At 42.1% G+C, this 22,432-nt stretch overlaps 1 long non-coding RNA gene across 1 annotated transcript; it reads left to right on the top strand.

Annotated features, from left to right (window-relative positions):
- The first annotated feature begins 3,561 nt into the window (after nucleotides 1–3,561).
- LOC122464818 lies at nucleotides 3,562–21,108 on the top strand. Its single transcript, XR_006289210.1, has 3 exons — nucleotides 3,562–3,761; nucleotides 18,610–18,612; nucleotides 21,097–21,108. It is a non-coding gene; the product is annotated as an uncharacterized LOC122464818 (long non-coding RNA).
- Nucleotides 21,109–22,432: the final 1,324 nt, after the last annotated feature.

Raw genomic sequence — 22,432 nt, 5'->3', positions numbered from 1 at the left:
CCCCTTGTTTTTTCCTTCCCCCCCCCAGACGTTCTGGTTAAACTTGGATTTATGCTGGAAGTGGCCCACCTTGATTGTCATGCACAGTGTGGGGAGAGTGATCAGTTTGGATGAGCTATTGCCAGCAGGAGAGTGAGTTTGTGTGTGTATGGGGGTGGGGGAGTGAGAAAACCTGGATTTGTGCTGGAAATGGCCCACTTTGATTTTCATGCAGGTTGTAAGGAGAGTGGTCACTTTGGATAGGCTATTACCAGCAGGAGAGTGAGTTTGTGTGTGTGGTTTTTGGAGGGGGGTGAGGGGGTGAGAGAACCTGGATTTCTGCAGGAAATGGCCCACCTTAATTATCATACACATTGTGAAGACAGTGGTCACTTTTGATGGGCTATTACCAGCAAGAGAGTGAGTTTGTCTGTGGGGGGGCGGAGGGTGAGAAAACCTGGATTTGTGCTGGAAATGGCCCAACTTGATGATCACTTTAGATAAGCTATTACCAGCAGGAGAGTGGGGTGGGAGGAGGTATTGTTTCATGGTGTCTGTGTATATAATGTCTTCTGCAATTTCCACAGTATGCATCCGATGAAGTGAGCTGTAGCTCACGAAAGCTCATGCTCAAATAAATTGGTTAGTCTCTAAGGTGCCACAAGTCCTCCTTTTCTTTTTGCGAATACAGACTAACACGGCTGTTACTCTGAAACCTGTCATATAAGATAAAGGATCAGAATGGTTTCTCATTACATTTTAAGAAGTGTTTTCCATGAACTGTCAGAATAGCATTAAAGGCTTGTTTTTAAAAACAAACCAATATAGCTTCTTCAAATACTCATGCATTAATATCAGTCCTCTTACATGTGTCAGAAAAGCTAATGTCATATCAGCAGGGGAGTTTCAAACAAAGCCTTGAATAAAACAACATCTTGAATAAATTTTTAAAGGTATTTTAAAGGTATTTTTGAAAACTCACATCAGACTTCCTGTCAAACAACAACATACCTTGTATTTATCTTTCACCCCAATGTTTTAGTAGTAGAAGTAAAGCAGCTGGAGCCAAAGCTGGACTGGGGGCAGAGCGGAGCTATGGTGGGGCTGGAGCTGGGCTAGGGGTGGAGTGGGGCTGCAGCTGGGGCTCGAGCTGGAGCACAGGGTGGAGAGGAGCTGTGGCTGGGGCTGCTGGCCCGAGCCCCGCCACGTGCCCCCCTGAACGTTCCTCTGCACCCCCCTAGGGACCACTGCCCTGAGTGCTATAAATTAATTTCTCTCAAAGGGTATTTACATTTTTATTATACTTTTGGATGCTTTATTTTGTTTTTTATAGTATGCATTACAGTATAAAAATACTACACTATATATAATGCATAGTTATTTCCCATGACTCAGTGACTGTTACAATCACGGTCTCAGAAACTATGGTAATGAGCAGGATATGAACGCCCTTCTAGGTAAATAGACCCATTGATGTCCTTCTGCAATACAGAATAGTGGGAAACTCATCCAAGAGCAGTTGAAAAGAAACTGAGCTGCTCTGGGACCAGCACTACATTGTCACAGGCTGAGGCCACACATACCTGAGCCAAAGAAAGTTTTTCAAGTGACACCATTGAGAGTCTGTAAGGAAAAGGCTGAGAAACAGATTCAAATGTTCTGCTGGTACTCTCACTCTGGGGAAAGTTATCGTACAGTGTGACAGTAAAACAGTCTATGAATGAATGACTAAGCCTGCTGCTAACTTCAGCATCCATTGCCTTCAGGCAGTTGAGAGTATTTTTTAGTGCCTGCTTATGCACTCAGCACTTCTCAGGCTTGGATTATATAGTTCCAGTGTGGAACTCCTAATAAAGTCACCGAGGCCAATATTTTCAGATTTGGGTGCTTAAAGTTAGGAACTAACCCCCATATTTTGAAACTTTAATAAATGGCCTGATTTTCAGAGGGGCTGAACACTCATCTCCCATTGGCTTCATGGTTGCGAAAGTTTTGTTTAATTATTTTTGCGTGATCCAAAGTTGAAAATACATTGAATGTTCATAAGGATAATTTCTGGTTATTATTTTCTATGAATTCACAACATGTGTAAGCCAATTTCCCATCTCCTGATGTAGTTACAATATCTGTTGAATCTTTGTAAAAAGCCTGTCTTCCTCAAATATGTATTTTGAGTATTAATTTGGTATTATTTGCTCTGAATGTAATCCCAATTATTTTAAGTAGAAAACGCCAATAGATACCATGCTGGGATGCTATTAATTTATCCTGTCTCTTATTTCTAACCTCAAGTTTTCTTTTTCATTCTCTTTTTTTCCCCCTGAATAAAGTTGTGAACTTTTAAACTTGGAAAGTCTCATGGAGTATTTTAAAATAATGACAGTTAAACAAAATTGCCAATAGAAACATATATCTGAAAGTCATTCACGCTCTGGCATGTAAAGTCCCACAGCATAAGGGTTATTTTATATTGTTCCTTTTTCATTTCTACATTTGACAGATTATGTTCATGGAAACTAGCCCTACTGGCTGGGTTACAGGCAGGCCGTGTTTTCCATCATTGGCACATACTGAAATAAATCACTGGGGAGTAGCACAGGACCGAGCTGCTGGTTTCTGATATGCTGCAAGTCAGAAAAAGATTGGTAGCTCTGAGTAATAATTCTTGTAAGTGGCCTACACTAGAGTCTTCCAAATTACTTTATAATACAATTACCTAGGAGGGTATGTTCACCACTGACCAAAAGTACAGATATATTAAGGGTGTTCTTAAGGCATGTTAACCGATGAGAGTCTTCATGGATAAAATTTACTCTACTGATGTGAAGCTTGAGTATTCTGCCTGAATGTGGGCTGATGCAGGAAGATAAAATTAATTCTGTTAGATAGGATAGTATAGGCCCATCAGTGGCTATTAGCTAGGGTGGGCAGGGATGGTGTCCCTAGCTCTGTTTGCCAGAAGCTGGGAATAGGTGATGGGGGATGGATCACTTGATGATTACCTGTTCTGTTCATTCCCTCTGGGGCATCTGGCATTGGCCACTGTCAAAAGACAGGATAATGGGCTAGGTGGATCTTTGGTCTGACCCAATATGGCCGTTCTTATGTTTCTCCTCACCCCAGGAACTCCTCTGAATAGAGTACTGTTCTGTGGAAGTAGCATGGGGTACTGGGACCATCTTATTCATGTAAATACAGACCTGTGGATTCATCTCTGACTTTCATATCACCCCCAGCCTGTTACCAAAGTGCCTTTCTTTGCCAGATCCACATAGATTGGTACAGAGGCTGATACTGTGACATGCAGCAGACAGGACAAGGATGTCTTTAACACCTGCTCCGCCCACCACACACACACACAGCTTGCCCTTCTTTATGTCTAGGACTGCAAGAAGCTTTGCTACCTACCGTGAGGGGTTCAGTCACAGAGACCCCCTTGGGACTGTCACCTGACGTGCTAAAGTTACCTCTGAGCCCATTTTCCCTGCCACCTTGGGATTCCAGAACCCTGCCTTGCTGAGCCAGCAACACAGACCCATGGTCTGGACCATTCCCCCAAAGCTGCAGGCTTTAAGTGAAAACAGCTCAACAGGTTACTTGCCTCCAGCACCCAAACACCCAGCTCCCAATGAGATCCAAACCCCAAATAAATCCATTTTACTGTGTATAAAGCTTATAAAGGGCAAACTCATAAAGTGTCTGCCCTCTAACACTGATCAAGAGATATGCACAGCTGTTTGCTCCCCCAGGTATTAATCACTTACTCTGGGTTCATTAATAAAGTATGAAAAGTAGGATTTAAGTGGTTTCAAGTAACAGACAGAACACAGTAAGTCACCAAGCAAAATAAAGCAAAAACACGCAAGTCTAAGCCTAATACATTAAGAAACTGATTATAGGTAAAATCTCACCCTCAGAGATGTTCCAATAAGCTTCTTTCAGAGACTAGACTCCTTCCTAGTTTAGGCCTAATCCTTTCCCCTGGTACAGTCCTTGTTAGTCCTTGGTAGTTCCAGCAGACATCTTAGGTGGAAAGCAGGGATGTTCTCATGACTGGAAGCCCCCTTTGTTCTGTTCCACCCCCTTTTATAGCTTTGGCAAAAGGCGGGAATCTTTTGTCTCTTTGGATCCCCACCCCTCCTCCTAAATTGAGAAGTACCAGATTTAAGATGGATTCCAGTATCATGTGACATGGTCACATGTCACTATAAGACCACATTCTTCATTATCTACAGGCTGGCCCACACATAGACAGGAAGGCTAGCAGGTAAACAAACCCATTCACAACCAATTGTCCTAGTCAATGGGAGCCATCAAGATTCTAAGCCACCATTAATGGCCCACACTTTGCACAATTACAACAGGACCTCAGAGTTATACTTCATATTTCTAGCTTTAGATACAAGAATGATACATACATACAAATAGGAGGAATATATTCAATAGGTTATAATCTTTGTTATGATACCTTACAAGAAACCTTTTGCATAAAGCATATTCCAGTTACATTTTATTCACATTTATAAGCATATTTTTATAAAACATATGGAGTGCAATGTCACAGCTATCTCTTACCAAGGCATGTTTTGTTCCTGACAAAAGAGACCATCAGCCTGGAGAAGGCTATGCAGGGACTCTTATTTTCCCCTCACTCTGCTTTCTTAGTTTAGTGAGTATCACGTTTGGGTCAAGGCCTCATACACAATCTTCTTGTGAGGTTTCCGAGCTCTAGACTCTGCCAATGAGTCACAAACCACCTTCTCTCAAGCACCACTCTTTTGATCAGTTTCCAGGTTCTAAGTTGCCTTGGAGTCCTTTCAAGCAGAAGATGCCTATTATGTGATTTCTCCGTTGTTTAAAAAAATCTTGTGAGGATGCTAATTTTCCTTCCATATTACCAGCCTTACAAACCACCTCTCACATGGCAGTGTGAATAGCAAGGCTAAATCCTTGGATTGCTTAAACAGACTCATAAGGGCCTAATGCAACAGCAAGAACACTTTTCTGCTGTGCCAGGTACCAAAATAGCAAGAAACCGTCGCAGCACTTGTGTGCGATGGAGGGCACACCCATGGTGGTTTGCCGCAGAACACAGAGAGGGGAAAATGGACAAGTTGCCCATAAATGATGGGGTAGCCAGGAGGTCCTTGTACCACCACACAGATCAGGAGCAGCAACCAGGGAGCTTATTTGAATGAGCTTTCCACTTCCCAGCAGCTCCACAGCTACCTACCACAGAGATAGAGGTTTGGGGATGGAGTAGGTATGTCAAACTGGTCTGCTTAGGAGACAGCATTCATTCTACTCTTGCTGTGGTTCCAAAAGCCAGTGATCCTTACATCTGGAATAGCCTCTTCTTAGGTTTAGCGGGAGGGAGGGAGGAGGAGCGATTTGGACTACACACTGTAGGAAATCGTACTGTTAATACACTGATATGTGGCATAAAAAACAGCACAAAATCCAGCAGCTGTTATCTAGAGAGTTTTAGTCTACAAGGAATTCATCCTAAAAGAAGGAGGAGAGACAAGGAGGAAGGGTAGATCTATAGATAACGATTGGGAGTGGATGCTGTGGTCAGTTTCTAATTAGCAGCGTTATTCTTTTTTTTTTTTTTTTTTTTTACCTCAGCCCATGTTTTGACTGCGATTTGTCTGGGAACCCTCCTGTGTGACGGTGTCTTCAGGCAAGCACCAACCTAACTTAGTCAGTGAAAGCATCAAGTGTAAGCCAGGAAGGAGTTCTTTTAATATGCCAGTGCCTGAGCAGTTGATCATCTGCAGTATGGTGCCTCTGCAAACTCTTACTAACACTTTTGGAGGTCCCCCTCCCCCACCAGAATCAGCACTAAGCGGAAGCATCTTAGTAGGTGCCACATACAGACTGTGCATTAGCCTCAGAGCTTCCTCAGCTTTGTTTTTACAGTTGATGATGTTGTAGGAGCAGCAGTGATCTGTATGCTTTGTATGACTATGCCATGTATAACCTGTATGCTCAAAAGGTCTGTTACACTTTCCCCCCCATTTGTCTCCTCTCCCTCTTTGAAAACCTGGGAAGTGGCTTTCCCCCTCCCACCCCCTCCTGGAATGCTTGTGGGATGAATGGGCTGGTTGAACAGCTGGAAGATCGGAAGAGCTCCCAGGTAGACAAGGTGTCTGGGACTCTAATTAGGCAGTGATCACACACTCAATGCATGGACACTGCTTAGACACTGCCCAAGGTGGAGTGTGACCTACCAGACACGGCCAAGTCATCTCTAGTCGCAGGCCATGAGGAGCAGGTCCTTAAAAGGAGAAGGGGCCACGTGCTCAGGAGCGCACTCACAAGCTTGTACCTCCTGTGAAGGCCCTTCGCCTGGACCGCCTGGCCAGTGGTCTGCTGCGTTGCATTCCATCGTGCCTCAGGAAGACTTACCTTCATCACAGCATCCATCGCTGTGCTGTGGAACACTTACCTTGAAGGATCCTGACATCTCCAGTCCTGTGCCTGTTCTGGGAGCGTGAGTATGAGAGTGTGAGTGTGACCCCTCCCCTCCCCACTTCTTTTGAGCTTAGCTATCTGAATAATAAACGTGCTGCTTTCTGCCAAACTCTGGTGGGTCATTAGTCCTCCCTAAGCTTACCAGCTGGCCCAATTTCGGCTAACATGATTTGTCCCATTTATAAGGCAGACTGACTGATTTCTCATTATGCAGAATGTCACTGAAAATTGAAATGATTAATAATAACATACAGTCTTTTTCTATTAAGTAGGCACCTGGCTGTGATTTACAGCATTTTTTATACCCTTTAAAAACATTCTTTAAATAGGTTTAGAGAGCAAAAGGGGATGGACGCTGAAAATGGAAACATCAATATATTTGAGGATCATCCATTTTCTTGATGGTGACAGGTATGCTAGAAATATCTAGAGATAAAGAGATTTTTTAAAGGTTTGCTATTTTTTTTTGTTCTGCTTCATTGGAATGATGTTACATTCCTGTAGCTTAACAGAAAACCTGGAAATAAAATTAAAAATGCCATAATATTTGACATTTGAAGTTCGTCATTAGAAACAGAGTTTAAGCCTATGTGCTTTTTTAATGACACTACTTATTCAATCACATGTTAGCAGTCTCTTGGCAGGAAGTCCTGATTTGTTTAACTCTAGTAAGCTTAGATAAGAAAGGTAAATAATATGTCTATCAAATGTAAAGGGACTTCACTCTAAAGTAAGTTTGACATTGGCCAATAATCATTCTAACATTTTTGTGGCTTTAGCAGCTTTGGATTGTGTTGAATGGCACAATGGGAAGGAAGAGAGAAGGAACACCCAGTTATTGCTTTAGCCTATCCAAAAAGAATTATTAGCAAGGACAGGCAAAATTCTGACTAAATGCAAACAGATGTGCTGCAAAGTGTTCCATTTAGATTTTAGTGGTTTACTGCAGAACGCTAGGAAGTGGCCACAATGTGTAGCAGTAGGAGAGGTGTTCTTAGTGGAAGATAGCTGAGTGTATTAGAAATCAACTTCTTAGTGTTTCATGTGCATTTATTCTACTGTGATATGTAACACTGCATCACATTTAAGAATCAAGTGGGATCTTGTTTTTACTTTGATATTTCTGGCTTCTGACAAGTAAATATCTTGAATACTACTGACAACTTGCATATTTGCAGCTGTTTCCACGGAGAAGCAAGAGACCTGGGTTCTGTTCCTTGTTCTGCCACTGACCAATTGTGTGACTCACTTATTTTGGATGCCCAACAAAAGATAGCTAGGACCCAATTTTCAAAGATTCTGAGCACCCACAACTCAAATTGTAGTCAAGGGGAGCTGCAGGTGTTCACCACCTCAGAGAATCAGTCTATCCATGTCTCAAGTTGTGTGTCTAAAAACTGACTTGCTATGGGATCTTGGGCAAGTCATTTCACCACTCTCTTTCTCCTCCTAGCTCTCATCTAAGACTGGAAGCTCTTTGGAGTTGTCTCTTATTAGGGGTTTGTACAGGGCCTAGCACAATGAGGCCCTGATTTTGGGTGGGACCTCAAAATGTAAAATAAGAATGTTTTACTTTCCCACCTTGGCACGTATGGCTAAAACAGATACATGCCTGAATTAAACAGTAAAAAAATAGAGTAACAGTATGCATGTTGTTGGTAGCATTTGGCAGGATGATCACAGACATGATTGCTGGACACTAAAAATAAGGTAAAATAACATTCTAGTAACTGAATAATGGTTTCTAGAAAAGAGAAGTATTTCTTATTGACAATTAGCTTAGCGTTTTGGTCTGGATCCAAAGCCCACTGAAATCTTTCCCTTGATTTTTGGATTAAGCCCTATTGAGGGTCAAAGTTAATTTGCAAGTATCTAAGGTATACTGTATGAAACCTGTCATAGTGTGTACATTTTGTGATACCAGCTACCATAACATGTAATGGCTTCTTTTAAAAAATCTATACCAAATATTTTGAAGAAAATGTACATGAAATACCGTAAATGAAATCATAAAACCCGGGAAGGTATACACAATAAAGAAAGCTATAGTATTCACTAAAATAACAGTAGAATTAAATTAGACACTGGTTACAAAGGAAAATAAGCAGAAGGAAGAGCAAGAAGAAAGAAAGAAGAGCTGGGTACTCCAGCATAAGATTCTCTGCTGCAATCCAGGTCCTTTGCACTACTCTAGCAGTAAAAAGGGTCTGGGAAGCAACTGGGTCTTTCCAAAGGGGAGTCCCCAGAGGGCATTGAAGACAGTGTAGCCAACTCCTACTCCCTCCATCTCATACCTGTGGCACAAGTGGGGATGCAGATGTGGGAGAGGTGTGTGGCTATAGAACTACTGTTCTCTGGCTATTCTCATTTGGGAGATGGCCCCAGGGGGCACACCGCAGCCAGCCAGCATGCCCTAAGATTGTTCGAAAGTACATCTGGGCTGGCACTGTTATGGAACCAGTCCCAGAATCAGGGAGCTAAAAACTGTGGCCTCTCTGCAGCACCCAGTGGTTATTGGGCCCAGCTAAGAAATTGGCCCAAGATGTATGGGAGTGAGAGTAAATCATTTTAAAATGCAGCTTGAGCAAATTCAACAGTGATGTAAATTTCACTGCCTGGCTGTTGGATGTAAGTGGGAAAGCAGTGTACATTATTATGCTGATTTGAGGTTCCCTTGTAGATGAGGCAATGCAACAATTTAAGTGGGGCTGCCAGCATTGCCAACGTCAAGAGATCAAAAAGCATGGGATTGCCCTCAAAACAATGACATTTTAAAAAAGCGGATAGTGTGTTTTTTAGGTCAGTCTCTTGATTTCTGAACTCCCCCTGCCCAGCCCCAGGGTATGTGCATGTGACAATTAGTGCTGCCTGCTCTCCCACATGTACTGGATAAGGTGATTTTGGCCCCTGCTGCAGGAACTCTCCTGCCTAGCAATTAATCCTGCCCCTCATCCCCCCATTAGTTCTGTCTTCACCCAACCCCCCCCTTCAGTTCAGTTCCCCCTCACTTCAGTCCCCCAGTCCCCATCGTCACCACCCCATCAGTTCAGTCCCCTTAGCCCATCAGCCCCCCACCCTCCTCATTTCAGTCACCCTGCAGCCCCCAGTCTCATTTCTTCTCCTTAGGTTTCTTCACCCTCTCCAGGTGAAGGATTGCCTCCAGGTGAAGGATTGTCTTCACTCTCTAAGGGGGGACTGAAGTGGGGTCCCTTCTCCCACTTCCCAGGCTGGCCGGGGAGCAGCTGCCTGGGGCTGACAGCGGGAGCCTGGCCCTGATGCCCCATGCCTGGGCCTTGACAATGGGAGCCCCCGCCACCCCGCTTGGGGCTTAACAGTGGGAGCCTACCACCACCTGTGTCGCCTGAGCCCTAGGCAGCTGACAGCAGGAGCCCCCCCGCCGCCCTGTCGCCCCACACCCCAGGCATCAGACAATGGGAGCCCCAGGCGTGGTACATCTCCTGCTGTCAGGCACCCAAGTGGGAGCCTGCATCGTGCCCGGGATGGCTGACAGGATTTCTAAGTAAAATTAAGCCTCACATTCAGAACGGTCAAATGTCAGGATTTTTTTTTTCAGCCAAGGCTGAAAGAATATTGGTCGGCTGAGAAGATTTTGCGAATACTCATGAGAATGCATGTTTGCTCATGTTCCCGGCAGACTAGGCTTCTACAAGGGCTCCTGTTTATAGACGTTTCAGCAAGGGAACAAAAACCCAATACCATGCGACTAGGGTGACCCCAGTCATGGAGTTGAAATATGAATGGCAAATGCTCAAACAGTAAATTCAGTGAATAGTTTTGGGCTGAAAATTTGTTCACACAAAGCATTAAATAAATTTGGATACTGAAGAAATTCATATGAAAGTCTGGTTGTGAAAAAGAGCATTGATGACTACTTGTCAGGCATGAGTTTTTTGTCCCCCTCTCCCACACTTCTCTAGAAGTGGGGGATGCAGATGATCAAGAAAACTGGCCTGCTGCCAGCTTGGAAAGGGCTTCTCAGTCAGAGTCGCCAGTTCATGAAGGGCAGCGAAGAAAGCTCGCCAGTTTGGCAGATTGGCTGATGATAAAAGAACCACATTCAGGGGCCCAGAGCCCAAAGCATCCTGAGTTATGTGGTATCTTTAACAAGATGTCTACAGGCAGTTTCCACACGTGCTAGATTATTCTGATTTTTCTTGATGACTCAGTTTGATTTGAAAAATGTCACCAAGAGAAACTGCAATTAGTTGTTCCAGACCAGAGTGGTAATCCTGTATTGGTCACATTCTCTCCTACACTGTTGGCTGCTTTTTTCCCCTCAGCAGAGAGTCCCTCCAACCGAACAGTTTTGCTTGTATGTCTCTTGTTGCCCTTTGAGCGCTCTGTGATCTCCTCATCCCTATATTTACTGTATTCCAAACATCCCAAACGTTGAGACAGGTGCACATCCCTCCCACTGAGCCTGTTTTCACCAGCCTAACCTCTATTCCCACAGAAACAGCAGTCGAAGGGCAGCTAGCTGTGGAGAGTTGGAACTCTCATTCCTCATTTTGAGTTGCTGTCTGACAGCTGCGACTAGAAAGTGCTGGTACCAAAAGACTTGTAAAGGCTATAGCATTATATCTTTTAAAGGATCATTCACTATTTTATAGAATTCACTCAAGTCCATGTGAGATCTGTTGCTTTATTAACTGCCTTTGAATCAACATTTAAAACATCTGTTATAGCCTGACCGGCACAGGTGGTATTGTCATTCATATAACTCTGTATTAAAAGGCATTTTAGTTAGATAACTGCAAGTAAATGACTGTTTATAATACAGTAGAATTCACCTTTACAGCCTCCTCCTTCTCTCAGGTCCTTCAAGGGCACAGTGTCTGAGCCAGCTTCATAAGGGCTATAAAATACAAATGCAAACCTTTAGCTTTATATTGATGACATCTTGTCACTTGGCCTCCTCACTGATCTTTTTTTTTTTTTTTTTTGATCGACTACCTATTGTGTGGCAACACTTCAACAACCACAGCACCTGCAGGTTTGATCTGCTTCCATCGTAGTGTTGCTGGGCTCTCTGCCCTCATGGATGCCAATTTCCTTTTCAGTTAATCAAATGAGATTATGAGACCACTGATCCCCCATTACTAGTGTGAGTGTAAAGTGCTCTGGAAATTCCTCCAGAAGAGGATTGCCTCCCTAGAAACCAGTGTGCTCACTCTTCAGCCAGAGATGGTCTCTTGACTATGTCTGTACAGTACCCAACACAATGAGATCTTGATCGTGACTGAGGCCAGCAGAAGTTACTCTAATACAAATAATAAATGATACTGGCTAGAGAGCCATCTACATCTCAGTGTTTACAATGCTTATTTCTGTGACTCAGTGATCTCTGAGACTCATTTATCCCTTTTTGATCCTCCTACACTTCCTTCCCAAACGTTCTAGAACTCAGCAGCTTATTCCTTATTATATTATCTGCTTTAGTCTACCATTATTATACAATGCTTATAAGAATAAAACTAGTCACTGAAACAGCCATGCTAAAATGACACTTAGAACAATGGCAGATTGGGGTGGACTCACACCCATACCAGTGCCGACATTTTTCCCCACCCCTGTGTAAACATAAAATTGGCCTGATCTGCAAAGTTTGGCTCCAAACCACAGCTTCTCCCAAATGCAGGGAAACTTGGAGCAAGGCTTAAATTTGGCTCTTAGAGGGTCAAAGTGTGCCAGATCCTCAGCTGGTATAAACCAGCAGAGCATGATTTTAGTCAGTGTAACCACAGTAACTTACTTCAGTTGAGGTCTGGCCTATTTTGTGTCTGGCCTTAACATGAGTGCATACAAGCTGGTGAGGATGCAGGGAACATTCCCCTCTACTGAACCATCAAAAAGGGTGAGTCACTACTTAAGTCACTGTGTTCAGGCAATAACAGGGACAGCTCTGTCCTATTAACTGTGGGGACACAAATCATCCCAACAAGGGGTTACAAGGTGGGGATGCAATTCTATCCCCCTCATTTCTCTGCATGGGGTCATGGAGCTCACTGGCTGCCATAGGGGAATAGGCTGCAAAGTCTGAAGGGGTGGTGCATCAAGAACATTTCCCTTGGAGGCCAGGATGATGGGAAGGGATAGTAGTGCCCCCTGAGGCACTCCTGGTGCTCCCACTGGGGCCATGCAACTCCATATTACCATAGGCCAGGGCCTTACAAGCAATCTAGCCCAGAGGAAGGGGCATGTGAAGTGTCCAGTATAGATATCTAAATATAGTCCCCTTCCATGCAACACAGTTTGGTATCAGGCGAAAAAGAGCAAAGACAGCTTGTTTTGTTGAACATGACCTGCCAAAAGAGAACGGTATCTTCTGAAAACCCCAGAGGACTAGCAGAGTATGACCCATTCCCTGCAATGGGTTAATCACTGTAGGCATGTACTCTACAATGATTCTCTGTTAATGGAAATACATGGCACATATCAAGTTGTCTATAATTCAGAGTGAGCAATTTGGAAGCATCTGTTGTTTTCACAACCAGAGACATTGCCTCGTAGTTTGCTCTGTGCTGCTTCTCAGTGAAACAGCACCATTTGGGTGAACACGTTTCTCCAAACTCCTAGGACAGTGGAAACCCTCATAAACACAACATTTGTCACCCCAGGGATCTGCAGTAACTATGGCATTACTTTCTTTTACATATCTCAAAGATTTTTAACAAAGGAGGCAGGGGAGAGAGAGAGTATATATAGTAATCTCCCTTTTACAGATGGCAAAATTGAGATGTAGGGAAGTTAACCCTCTACTGGTTCAAAGTCACATAGCAAAGCAGAGGAAGAGAAAAATAGAGAATATATTAGTCTTGTATCCAAACACTGCACTATACTACCTCCATGTTTTGTTTACAAAAAGAAAGCAGCTCTCTTTTTCTCTCCAATCTTATGGCAACACAAGCCTATATTATGAGTCGGATCCTATAGCTCGGGGTAATCAATAGGCAGACGTGGTCTAAATCCGGACTGCGAGATGCTTTTGAACGGATCCCAAAATCTTTTTATTTACTTATTATTATCATTATTTTTTTTATTATTATTTTCTATGAAGTCTGGACCTTGACTATACCTTGACTAAGAAATCTGGGTCTTGACAAAAAATAATACACTACCCCTGCTGTAGCTGATCCAAACATGTAATTCCCATAAAAGTCAATGGAGATTTTACTGGCAGAGACAGATCAGGGGCCCTTTAGATGCAGAGTAGTTGCATATGTGCTTGCTAATTTAATGTGTTTTTAAAAAATGCATCATGAAGACCAAAGATTTGTAATTCATTCACAAGGGCAGCTGCTTCTATGTTTACTTTTACTTGTATTCATACTACAACTCACTCACTCCTGTCTGGGGGTCCATTTTTAATTTTTTTAACTGCCTTAAAAATATTTTGTATATATTTATCTCATTCTGCTTTCCACAGTGTGAGCCTGGTGCTGGAGGGTAGCCTACTTTCTCTTTGGATTTGTAAGAATTCTAGACTATATTATCCCAGATTAGGAGGGAGCATATTATAACTTTCTCCAGAATTTAGCAACCCCCCCACAACAAAACAAAATAATTTCTGCTAAAAATCAAATCTAACCCGTATACCTAGCTGCAGATGTCTAGTTTCAGAATTCATCTGTTTTCTTGGTAATTTAAGAATTCAGCACAGAGGGGGTTTCTCCTTCAGATTAATACTCTGTGACTGAAACATGACATTGAAAAGCAAATGAGCGGGGCCAAAGTCCCTGAAACAGTAAGACACCCTTTGAAGAAATGCAACGGCACTACACAAAAGAGGTCATATTCCTATCTGTTTTATCTCCTTTGATTTCTGTGGAGTGACACCAAGGATCAGTTTTGCCCAGGAAGTATGCATTATATGCAGACATGGATCTTATATAGTTATGCTCTTGATCACCAATCACACTGGCGCTAGAGGATTTCCAACCTCACAAGACAGAAGGAAGAGATGCACTGTTTAGTGTTTAGAGCCTAGTGCAAAGCCCATTGAAGTTAATGGAAATAATTGCATTGATTTTAGTGGGTTTTGGATTATGTCAATAATGCGCAGGTGCCTAATCCAACAAACATCTACTCTCTCAAGAAATCCTTCCTCAGTTGAGTAGTATTACTAAAATCAAACATCAGCAGGGTATGGCAGGGTTAGAGCACAGAATAGCCGAGGAATCCTGTCTTCAAATAAATCGGTTAGTCTCTAAGGTGCCACAAGTACTCCTTTTCTTTTTTCAGAAGAAGTGTATGCCTGTGTCACGTAGTTTGAGAACCCTCTGTTTGTATGTTGGGGTTCTTGTGCACTTGGGACAGTGGAGCTTTGTGGAGTTTGAGTTTTCAGAACCTGTAGAAATAGTCGGGGGGGGGAGGTCACAAAACTAGCTTGATTTTCACAAATCTGTCAACTTTCTTCTAATTTAACCCCTCCCCCCTGTTTTTAACGGTGATTAAACCTAACATAAAGAACAGAAATGACTGGTGTGGAGAAAGTAAATAGGGAAGTGTTATTTACTTCTTCCACATTTACTTTCCCCCTCTGCCCATCCCCGCCAGCTAAATGGAAGTCTGTGCTAAGTGTTACAGATAGAAGAAAGATCCCCGCTCCTCCCACCACAAACACACCAAAAAAAGCTAGTGACCTACAAAGGGCTCAATTCTCCATTGTTTTAAGGCCTCTTTATGTGGCTCCAGTGATGTAAAAAAGCCTTAAAGGCAGCTGATCTCCAGACCTGAGAGATTACTCCCAGAATAAGGAGGTTTTCTGACCGACGCAGAGCATGGTGTAAAGGGTGTGCCAGGGCATTCTGTGGATGGGACTGGGGGTTGGACCAGAGTCACTGTTCCTCAGCTAGGCCCAGCTGCCCACAGCCATTGGGGCTCATGGCAAGCTCAAGCATTAGTTACAGGAGCATTTGCAGTAGAGCTGAGCTGGCTACCCCAGCCAGGCTCAGAATACCAGGAAGTGCAAAGGTGCCTTAAGTCGGCTTTGTCCCCCCAGCTCCACCTGTGCTGATTGCATCTCAGCCAAAATTAGGCTCACAGTGTATAACTATATATCCTTTTTTTTCATTAGTTTTTCTCTCTTCTCTTAGATGAGACCAGAAATGAAGGAGCTAAGTGGAATGGGAGCCCAACAGTGATATTCCTTTCCATGTCTGCAGAGCACAAACAGAACAAAGTGGATCAGAGCTGGCTAGAGCAGCCATCAAGTCCACTAGATTAGAAAACGTATGGATCAAAGTGGCTTGATGAAATGCGTCACAGAGGGAATCTCCTCAACACTCAATATCACACAAAGTGGTGTTGCCTTAAGAACAGCTTCACAAAGGAATAATGCAAGAATGCTGCTGGTATGCTGAGACCTGCCTATCATGCTGACCAACATTGTCTTATTGTTTCCTTTTGCTCCCCCATCTGTTTGAATCCATCTGTTGTCTCTTGTCTTATATTTAGATTGCAAGCTCACTGGGGCAGGGAGCATCTTTTTGTTGTGTGTTTATACAACACCTTGCACAAACTTTTTGGTCTATGACTACAGCTCCTAGGTGCAACAATAATACAAATAAATAAATAGTAATAAATCTCTACAGCTAATTATTATCATGAATGAAGCAATCTATAATAAAGTCATGTCTGTACTGGGCAGATATTTGAGATCATCATAGGGGAAAAAGCACTTCTGCAAAAAAGTGCTTGCAGAAAGTAAAATCTTGATTTTTTTAATACACACACACACACATATATAATTCTTTTGGGGAAGTTATATGGCCTGTGTTATACATGAGATCAGATTAGATTATCACAATAGCCCTCTTCTGGCCTTGGAATCTATGGATAGTCTTAATAAAGAAGATTGGAACCATAAGGCTTCTCCTTATGTTGTGACAGATTTTATTAAAGACACTACCGGAATAGTACAGTCAAACCTCGCAATAACGCGCCCTGTGATAACGCGAATTCGGATATAAAGCGATCATAAGTTGGCTCCCCTTTAAGGCCATAATACTTTTTGCGTTTTGCCAGAATACTTTTTTAAAGATATTTATAAATAAACCGCTTTCTTCCGGTCTCATAGTACAAAGTGACTCGTGGTCATTGCAGGCCCATTGCACTTAGTTCTCGGGTTGTACATGTGTATGGTGTTTGCCTATGAACTTGTTATTAATTTCCTACATTTTTAAAAATATTTTACCATTATAGATACGCCAGTTTGCAAATGCAAGTCATTTTCTGCCCAAGAGAAATAGTACGCCCTGGATCAACTAAAGAAGGGCAAACAACAAACTCAGCTTGCTAGAGATCTAGGAATTCGTGAGTCCACTCTGTGAGGGTGGAAAAAAGAAGAAGAAGAAAAGCTCCTGCATTCTTGAAGAGGAAACTGGTTTACAGTGTAAAAAGGTCAAGTTTGCTAATGACAAAAGCCTAGATTCAGCCTTGTACCAATGGTTTGTCCAAGCTCACTCAGAAGGAGTTCCAATTTCTGGCCCTATTCTGAAAGCTCAAGCAGAGAAATTTGATCGCCTTATTAATGGAAATGAATCCAAATTTAAGGTGAGTAACAGCTGGCTGGACAGATTCAAGAAAAGGCACACTATAAGACAAGTTCTTGGGTCTGGGGAAATCCGCTCAGCTGATAAAGAGGCTGCCAATTCCTACTCAATTGAGCTTAAAAAGTTGCTGGAGGAAGGTTTGTACACAGCCGATCAAGTTTGCAACTGCGGCAAGACTGGTTTATGCTTTAAAATGTTACCCGATCACACCCTTGCAATCAGGACTGATAGTCACAAATGAGAAGTCTTTAAGCAGAGGAAGGACCGAGTCACTCTCTTGTTTTGCGTCAACAAGTATGGCAGCCACAAAGTCAGACCTCTGATGATAGGAAAAGCGAGGTCTCCAAGATGTTTCCGTCATGTTAATATGAAGGCTTTGAATACACCAACAGCAAGAATGCATGGATGAATAGCTCCATATTTGAAGACTGGTTCCATAAAACTTTCGTGCCAGCCATTCGGGCTCATTTGTGAAAACTCAAGCAGGAGCAAAATGCTCTCCTCCTGCTGGATAATTGCCCTGTCCACCCCACAGCAGACAATCTTGTCAGTCGTGATGGCAAGATTAAAGTCTCTTATCTCCCGAAGAACACTACATCAGAAATCCAGACACTGGACCAAGGCATCATATCAGTATTTAAGCAAAACTATCATCGTGAAATGATCAAGTGGATGGTAGTGGATAACAACTCCTCCGTCGACACATCACTGGCATCACTCAACTTGAAAGAAGTCTGTCACCTCGGCGGGAAAGCCTGGAATGCTATCTCTGCAGGTTGCATTGAACAATGCTGGATAAAGGGTCTTGGTCCAGCTTTTTCATCATCTACACATGATGATGGTAACGACGATAAGCCTGAATTTACAAGATTCATTGAAGACGATATGCGTTTAGCCGAAGAAACACTCAGAGAATATGAGCACAGACATCATGATATCCTCAACTGGTTTTCAGCAGATGACATCTGCCCCATATATGAACACATCTCAGATGATGAAATTGTTGCAAATGTCAGCAGGAAGAATGAAGCTGCACCACCAGAGCCCGAAAGCAGTGGCGCTAATGATCACGATGACGATGATGGCACCTCAACTCCCTCACCAAAAGTGTCTGAGGCAGCAAAGCACCTAGAAGCCAGTTTGAGGTGGCTGGAAACTCCAGACATGGACAGCGTCAAAATCCTCCAACTCAGAAGCATTCTTGACTTTGCTAGAACCCAACAGTCAGCGGCAAATAGGCAGACCACACTCGATAGCTTTTTAAAGAAGTGATGAAATTTAAAATTATGGAGTCATGCAACCAGATTGATTTTGCACTCTGCACAATGATTAGTATAGTCGATTTCACATGTTTCATGTACATGTAATTAAATTACTACTTTTGTGTTTAAAACACGCTGAGATAACCATTGGTTTTTTTTACAAGACTTAAACTGACCGGCTTGAAATGGTAAATTTTCGTAACCCCACTATAAAGCGACCCCGCATTTATCACGATTGAATTTGTTGGACTCCAATTATTGTGTTATAGTGGGGTTTCACTGTACAAGTGCCTCTGTTAGTGATACCTCAATAGAAGCAAGTCAGGAATGAAAGAACTAGTGAATCATCTCATTAATCCCATGTGCTATAGAAGGATTGTGCTGTTGTATATAGTTCAGAGTCACATCAACACTAGTAAATGAAAGTGAATTGTATCATAAGGTTTTCAGCTTTCTAACAACATAGCTCAATCAAAGAACTTTTCTTAAACACAACAGAAAAACATATGTTGCAGCCACCATTTGCAATCTGACACCATACACAAAACCAAGACACACCAACCCAAAACCAAGAACAGACCTACAAGCAACGTCACTTATGAAAGTCACATCAGCCTTATTATTCATCACAAAAACATGAACATATCACTAGTGAATATAGGCAGAGTTCAAAGATGTCTGTTTGCTGTTCAGGGTGAGGGTGAAAAATATATGAGCTATGGATGGGGGAAGGGAAGTATTAGAATGGAGCATACATAACGTGTTGGATGATTTTGATTAATAGGTTTTTAAGGCCAGAAGGGACCATTAGATCATCTAGTCTGAGATCCTGTACATCACAGGCCATAGAATCTGAGCTCTTTAAGTCTTGCATTGTAGCCCTTGGATCATTTTTTTGGGTCTTTTCTGCACCTTCACCAGTTTCTCAACATTCCATTTAGAACACAGACACCAGAAGTGACTGCAGTATTCCAGAATCAGTCTCACCAATGTTGTATACACAGTGAAATCACCTCCCTACTATTCACTACTCCCTGTTTATACATCCAAGGACTGGATAAGCCCTTTGTGCCACTGCATCACAGTGGGAGCTCATGTTGAGTTGTTTGTCCAGTAAATCCTTTTCAGAATCACTACTGTCCCGGATGATTTGACTTATGCCTCTATTCCATATGGAACATAGGACCTTCACCATTGCCTTTCTTTTATGGTCTCTTGCTGCAGTCTTAGCTTCCTCTCACATCATTTTGTTAGCTTTCAGTTCTTCTTCTATTGTGCATTGCTATGCTATCATTGGTCTACCTCATCGCCTCTTGCCCTGGTGGTTCCAGTCCAATGCCTGTCTTGTCCCACACTATCAAGCTTTGACTGCCCTTCTTGACAGTATCAGATCCACACTATCTCACCGTATGTCACTGGCATTTGGTAACCCAGAATATAGTAGGATGTGTCCAGAAGACAAAGTTATTTGTCCCAATGTTATCCACACACCCCTGTATTCACACCCTACATATTATTGGTAATAATCTTTCTACAAAGTATGCCTTGTAAGGTATCATTTGAAAACTCATAATTTGCTGGTTATTGTTCTGATAAAATGTGTGGCAACATTGTATGTTAAGTTATAAGATTTCCCCTGTGTGGTGTTATTAACACCTGTTCCAAATTCCACAGCCCTAGTCAGAAAACTGGTCTGCCCTAAACAAAAGAATGTGTGCTTGCCTTAACTTGCATTTAAGCAGTAAACAGGGTTATCAAGCAGGAAGGGATAAACAAAGAAAGCTCAAACAGGTGAAAAAAAACCTACAGAGAACATCCTTCCACAAAGATTCTTTGTCTCCTAGTTCCCAGCTAGAAATTTTTTCAAGAGGGGACTGAAACTATAAAAAGCAGGGGCAAACACCCCAGGTGACCCCTCTCTTTCTCTCTGCCCATTGCAGTCTCTGTATCTGAGAAGACAACAGGAAACAGTTGTTGGACTTTGCGGGAGGGGTTCTGACCTGAGGAATTTGTTCAGTAAACTGGCTGGAAGTATATGGTGAGAAGTTTTACTTGACGCTAATATAGTTTGTTAAGGTAGACACTAGTAAGCATTTTATCTTTATTTTTCTTGTAACTATTTCTGACTTTTATGCCTCATTAGTTGTACTCACTTAAATTCTCTCTCTTTTTAGTTAATAAACTTCTTTTACTGCTTTATTTATTCCAATATGTGTAAACTGAAATGTCTGCGTAACTCTATTTAAGATAATAAATTGGCATATTATTCCCTTAAAAGAATAACAGACTTAAAATATTTGTACCATCCAGGAGAAGGCCAGGCAGTATAGGACAAACATTTCCAGGGGGAAATCTGGGAGTGGGGTGCATGGGGGTCACCTGGCAGTATAACCAAGGCTGGTGCGAGCCATAGATTGCTGGGCAGGCATGACACAGCCCCCCACTGGTCTGAATCATAGCCTAGTACGTCACATCCATCTAATTTCATTAAGGCCTAGTATATCTAGTTTATATCCGTCCATTTCTTTTGTTACTTGGAATGTTTTACCAGGCTCATAGGGTCTGCACATTCCATGTACCAATTTTGGTTCATTCTACTTTCCAAGGATATAGTCCCTGCATTCTATAGGTATAACCTGCATTTCTTGATCCTAGAGGTATAACTTTGCATTTAGCTGTATCAAAATGCATTTTGTTTGTATGGGCCCAGCTTACCAAGCAATCCAGATCATCTGTCTGACTGCCCTGTCCTCATCATTATTTAACACTCTGCCAATCTTTGTGTCATCTGCAAATTTTATCAGCAGTGATTTTATATTTACTTCCAGATGATTTATAAAGATACTGAATCAGGGCTGGATTAAGGCATAAGATAACTAAACTACAGTTTAGGGCCTCGCAATATGAGGGGCCTCTAAAAAAGAAAAAACTGATTCCATTTAAAATTTTATCAAAATCGGTTGATAAATAAAGGAGACATGGGAAAAAGAAAATTCTCTCTAAATATAGACATTTTCATTCAAATATGACAAAAAATATACACATCTGGCTACACAAATACCCTTACTCTACCCTTAAGTAATTGTTCATTATTGACAAGTGGGAGGCCAGGGCTGAGAAAAAAACAACGATAATTGCACTTATAAATTTAGTGTTTCTCCAAATAAGTCTGCTATCTCCTAAGGCACTGTTTTGTTGGCCAGCTGCTACTGGTAAAATTCTGACTGTGCCTTCATAACTTATTTAAATAAATAAATAATCTCACTGCTGATAAAATCGGGAAAAATGTGAGATCAGAGACAGCAGTGTCATATGGGACTCATCCTAGAAGTGATGTCATATATAGTGTCCCCCTTGGCTGGTAATAGCTGGAAGGCAGCCATCTTTTGTTTACAGTCCGGCATGCTCAGTCGTATAGTGCCTTCGCTCCTGTTTTTCTTCATTTCCTTAAGTGTTAGTGTGTTCTTTCTTCTTTTGATCTGTACATACATACAATTATGTATTTTAGTGTGCACGCCGCTTTCTGCTTCATGCGCTATCCAGGCTTCACATGATTGAGTTTGTAGGTGATCATCTTATGGACTTGGGTCGAGTGGATCTTGATGAGGATAAATTTGTGTTGGCTTTCCTCCGTCAGTTTCGGGAACCTTCACAGTAAACATCAGAGAGTGCCGACAAAAGGATAATTAGAGGGTTTTGAGAGAAGTGAAGGAAGATATACATATATCTCAAAATATTCTGAGTACTTGGTGAGCAAGTTATTTCAAACTAAGTGCATATATGATTTATAGGATATTAAAGACTATAATATTCATTAAATTTGCTTGAATATAGGCTAGTTTTTCTCACTTACTCAGTGCCTGTGTAGAGATTACCAGTCTTTGTTCGGGTAAATTCTTTCTTTCTCTTTCGCTCATATAGCTTTTTGTCACTCTGTGTGTCCAAGGTGTTGACTCAAGATTAATTAGTGGTTTTGGGGGAGACAGAGGATAAAGAAGCAAACATGAAGAGAGATATCTCCTTAGAAAGTGCTGCAAGAAAAGCTATCTGTCCTAAGCATTCTGTGCATCGAAAGTGACAAACTCCATAGCTTATCATTTGAGGACATCATCAATGACTTTGCTCTCCAAAAATCATGAA

Source organism: Chelonia mydas, chromosome 3, assembly GCF_015237465.2.
Source record: "Chelonia mydas isolate rCheMyd1 chromosome 3, rCheMyd1.pri.v2, whole genome shotgun sequence".
Classification (NCBI taxonomy): domain Eukaryota; kingdom Metazoa; phylum Chordata; order Testudines; family Cheloniidae; genus Chelonia; species Chelonia mydas.
Note: the sequence above shows the minus strand (reverse complement) of the source record. Positions and strands in the feature narration are given on the sequence as shown.